At 30.6% G+C, this 5419-nt stretch overlaps 1 long non-coding RNA gene across 1 annotated transcript; it reads right to left on the reverse strand.

Annotated features, from left to right (window-relative positions):
* Positions 1 to 3316: 3316 nt before the first annotated feature.
* Positions 3317 to 5098, reverse strand: LOC145333528 (uncharacterized). The gene is made up of 2 exons (XR_013884529.1): positions 4908 to 5098; positions 3317 to 3748 (listed from the first exon to the last, which is right to left on the reverse strand). It is a non-coding gene; the product is annotated as an uncharacterized LOC145333528 (long non-coding RNA).
* Positions 5099 to 5419: the final 321 nt, after the last annotated feature.

Raw genomic sequence — 5419 nt, forward strand, 5'->3', positions numbered from 1 at the left:
TGAGTTTAATTTAAACTGAAAAAAACACTTTATTTTACATGCCTTTTGTCCCTGAATTTCAACTTTTGAGTTTTCTTATTTTGATGCATACGTGTGTATACAATACCCTCCAAAACGTTCATTTATAGATTAACAAAAAAATTTGTTAGACATAATCAGCGATTTTAGCAAAAGCTTTAACAGATCTGCCTACCAACGAGTCAAACTAAAGGATGGAAAATGTTACATTCTTTTGTTATATATTAAGCTTGTGACATAAAGTACAATAGCTAATGAAAAGCCATAATACATCACTTTGCAAAGATATGACTTCCATACCAGAGATCTAAAGGGATAAGACAATGGCCGATATCTTGATGTACATACCCAATGATGGATACAAAATTTCCCCTTCTGTAGATTACACTTAGTGAATAAAACGTTTGAACACTCAACTAAAAGACCCAAAGACTATGGGTACTAGTGTATTAAAGAGCCCAATGTCCCCTCCCTCCTTACTTCCATACAAAGGTTATTTTTGTTGCTTTGATTGAACACTTGATGCAAAGTCTTTTAAGTTTAAATAACAAATATATGTACATACACACTCTATTCTTGGGAAATATAAAGACATCATAGTTTGTTTAATCATGAATAAGGATCCCCAGCACACTACCCAGGTAGAGTTGTACCTAAACACTACAACCTAAGAATAATCATGTTCAGATGTAGTGCAGTATAGATTGTATTTTTGATCGAAAAAGTTCATTAATGGGTAATTATTTCATTGCATAGCCTTCGTATTAGAAGTTATAACTTAATAATTAATAATTACGGCGTTGCTACAAAAGACCAACTCTATAAAAGACCAACGTTGTAGGCGTTGGTCTTTTGTAGGCGTTGGTCTTTTGTAGAGTTGGTCTTTTGTAGGCGTTGGTCTTTTGTAGAGTTGGTCTTTTGTAGGCGTTGGTCTTTTGTAGAGTAAGTTTTTTGTTGGCGTTGGTCTTTTGTAGAGTTGGTCTTTTGTAGCAACGCCATAATTAGCGGCTACGCCTCTAGGGTCCTTAAAGAAGAGGAGGAGTCAACCCCTGCCCGTTTTCAATTTTTTTTTTTTAATTGTTTGGAGTTACCTTTTTAGGTTCGATTTCCCCAAATTAGAAGCTAAATTATAAAGGAGAACTATATCGGTTAGCTAGATCCTTTGTCGCAGAAGACAAATAGACATCCAGTTACTTTTATACATAGAATAACAATAATTTTAATCTACAAAAGGAGGAAATATATTAGATTTTTAGTAGTTTTGGTATTTAAAAAATTTTGTTATTTCGATTCTTATGTGGATCCAGATGAATGACATTTTTAGTAGATCAACAGGAATATCCGTTTCCTGTGTGAACAGGGGGCCAAGTATTATACTTTTCAAGCAGTGCACTCTGGGCCAAAAATATGATAAAAGTAAAGTTTCGCACCCTAAATATGTCAAAAATTTTAAAAATATGCTATGAAAAGCTTTCAAAATAATAACTTTCAATGTTAAAAACCATTACACTAGAAAGTTGACGAAGCCCAACTTTTGATTCCTGTGACGTCATAAAAATGAGGGAGATACGAGGAGAAGTTGGAAAGAAAACCCCTAAAGATGAGATGGAGAATCCTTCATATTTATGACGTTACAGGAATCAAAAGTGGTACAGATTGGGCTTCGTCTAGAAAGTTCCTAAAAAAAACTAAGTTTAAAATCTATTTATAACTTAGAATGATAAAGACTAAATACACTAATTGCTTTTTGCGACTCACAGAAAAAAAAAATTTTTTAGAGGAGCTTAGAATTTTGGAAAACTAATTCAGGTTTCTAAATGTTCTTTAAAAAGTTTGCTTTAAAAACCCTAAAAAAGTCAAATAATAGGACTTTAATTCTATTTTTATTTTACTCGCAGTAGCTCAATGTAAATCTATAAACAAGTAAGGATAAATTCATAATAGCGGATTTATATGAATAAACTCTCAAGGACTAAATATTACATAGTTCAAATCATAAATGTATAAATTTATGCATACCTACAATTATGAGAAACAAACGTACCCTTATTATTGTTGGTTAAGTTTAGACGGTGCTAGCTTGTATCAACCAATCAGGATTAATGAAAGACCCCAAATTACAGCCAACGAATTAAAGAACGTATTAAAATCAAAATAATTTATTCTCTTAGATAATCTATTTATACAAAAGTTTTAAGAAAACTAGGTTTCGTGATTTTATTCTTCAATTAAACTACAATTCTTTTTAAGCACTGCACTAGCATTAAGATTTAATAGTTAGATTTTTTTAGTGATCTTTTAGAACGCAAACATTCATAAGTTTTAAAAAACAAGGAGGACAACAACCAAAAAAGCGAAGCTCTAAATCGTTAGATCAAACGAACATTAATACTTTCGTCAATGCCAGCACATAAATGTAACAAGGATGACAACATCCATAAAAGCGAAGCACTGAAACGGTAGGACATACGGACATTAACACTTGTATAGTGTCAGAACTGAATAATCATAATATAAATTCATAAGGGTCAAAGCAAAATTGTAAGCAAATTTGTTAAAAAACTGCTTGATACAGGATAATGTTTATGGACATACTTACATTTTAAGGACTTAATTATAGAGTTGCTTCGCTTATTACATTATACTTTGTTGTCCCAGGAATCAACATACCAAAAATCAGATCAATCAGATGATTAGTTCACATAAAAGTTTATTGTTAAAAATGTAAAAAAAATCAACATGTTTAAAATGGACGTAGGGACATTTTGGTAATGCCAAAATTAATGAAAAAAGCTATCCGTTACGGACGGACGGACGTACGGACGGACCGACCCTAATTATAGAAAAGCTTCGCTTTTAAAAATGTCGAATCAATACTGCAAGTAAATTTGTTGAAAAACTGCTTAAATACAGGATAATGATTAAAGATATAGTTACGTATTTAGGACTTTATTATAGATATGCTTCGCTTAGAACATTTTACTTTGTTATCCTTGAAAATAGTATCCCAAGAATCAGATAAATAGGATAAATTTAACACATAAAATTTTGTTGTTAAAATTTTAGTTAAATATAAACATGTTTAAAATGGACATAAAAACATTCTGGTAACGATTATTGAGTCTATGTTTTCCAAATCGTACCCAACTATTACAGGAATCACCATACAAAATTTGAAATTGATAGGTCAATTCTAACATGACTTAAATTAAAGTAAAAAGCTATCCGTTACAGACAGACTTACGGACGGATAAAACCCAATTAAAGAAAAGCTTTACTTTTAAAACTAAAAACTAAATAACATTTTAATAATTTTATTGATATTCCTAAAACAGAATTAAAAAAGGAAATTTCAAATAAAAAAATATTATTTCAAAAACCATCACAGATTTACACAATTAATATTTACAACATTTTTAGAAACATTTAAGATGAATTTTTTACAACTTTAATAAATCCAGAACATTTTTAGCATTTTATCTTATTTCTAAGTTATGTACAATTACATACATTTCGCGCAATTATGAGCAGAAATAAGTTTATCTTAATAAACATTATACCACAAAAAATCCGCCAACGGTCATAACCCAAGAACGATTTTGTTCCATAGCAAGTTGAGCTATGGATGAACTCCAATTGTGCGAAATCTTCTGGAATTTTTTGGTCGTGGTGGAATCTTAGTTCTTGTTTCAACTACGGAAGGCAGGCTTATAGCGAGCAACAACAAAATCTAAACAAAATAATCGAATTATTATCAATTATTTTAAAACAATGATGACAAGATCCATAAGTAGCGAAGCCCAAAAACTATGATGGTCATCAAAATTGAACTATAGAGCAATGTAATACAAAATAAAAATAAAACAAATCACGAAACCTTTTATGAAGTGTGGAAATCTAGGATTCGATCTAGCACCACTACCAATAAGTAAATCTTAATGAAACTTTGTGGAAATATGTAAAATGTAAATTAATTCAATCCCTGAAAATTTAGGCAGTCTATCTTTACTTGGAGTTGAAAAAACCTTGAACACTTCAAAAACTAGGAATCGATCTAGCACCCCAACCCATAAGCAAGTCTCAATGAAACTTTATAGAAATATGCAGAATTTAAATTTATTTAATATATGAAAATTTTAGACTTCTATCTTGAATAGGAACCGAGAAAATCATAAAACTCAAAAGTCTAGGAATCGATCTAGCACCATAATTTATTGAAACCTGGTGAAGATGTATAGAATGGAAACTTATTTAATCCCTGAAAATTTAAGGCATCAATCATGAAAAGGAGCAGAGAAAATCACGTTTCGCCCAAAACGTTACAGACGGACATTTCAAATTATATAGTAGCTTTGCTACTAAAAACAGAGATGCTCTTAAAGTCATACCTCTTTCTAACCCCCAAATAAAGTAATATAGGGGCTACCAAAGTAAACAAAAGTTAGCAAATTTTTATAATTGAATGGCTATATTTTAATTTCTACAATATTTTTGAAGAAAATTTTAATCTTTTTAGGAAAACTAGCATTAGAAAAATACTATAACATTGAATTTTAAAAAATATTATTTGGAGGGGGGGGGGGGGGAGGGGTTATTCTAGAATTCTATAGAGGCATAGGCAAAGCAACTCTGATAATATTAGTTCGCTATCTCATAGTATTATAGACAGCTTTCCGCAGTTAACAAATTGAAAAATTATACCATAAAATCAATTTTGTTAGCCCCGAAAGCTCGGGCTTACAAAATTATAATAGTATTAATCTTACAAAGCCGCAATGGAAATAAATTGCGATTTTGAAAAATTTATTACATCAAGAGTAACAATAAATAAAGTAAACTTAAAAGATTTGAGAACGATTTTTTAAAAATAACTTGTCAAAAAAACTCACCATGTATAGAAACCCTCCAAGTAACTTCATCCTGATGAAATGTTCTGAGTTTAATTTTACACATTCACACAACCGAAACCAATTAAATACTGGGAATAAAATTATTCAATATTTTATTAAAGATACTTGTATTTTAACATGTAACAGGTTTGGAGTGATTTACGCTAATCTTGTTTACATGGCCGAATTCACGAAAAGTCCTATTATGCAGAAGCCAAGTGAGGTTCAGCTACAATTTAGATATATATTTTGGAATATTTATTTTTCGCATCGAAGTATAGACAAATTTTCGCAGATAATGTTGGCAGTAGCTGAGATTAAAAAAAAACACATTATTTTTAGCTATTTTAAGGAAAGAATGAAAATAAAATATTGTGAGTCAGGCACTTTTTTCAAACTGTATATATCCTCCATCCACCCCTAACCACCCCCCTCCCCCCTCACCAATACAATGATCTAAAGAATCAGGGTTAAAAAGATAGGTTCCTTAAAAAAAAGGATATAATTTTGTT

The sequence above is a fragment of the Acartia tonsa genome, chromosome 12, assembly GCF_053477335.1.
Source record: "Acartia tonsa isolate MP-2025a chromosome 12, ASM5347733v1, whole genome shotgun sequence".
Classification (NCBI taxonomy): Eukaryota; Metazoa; Arthropoda; class Copepoda; order Calanoida; family Acartiidae; genus Acartia; species Acartia tonsa.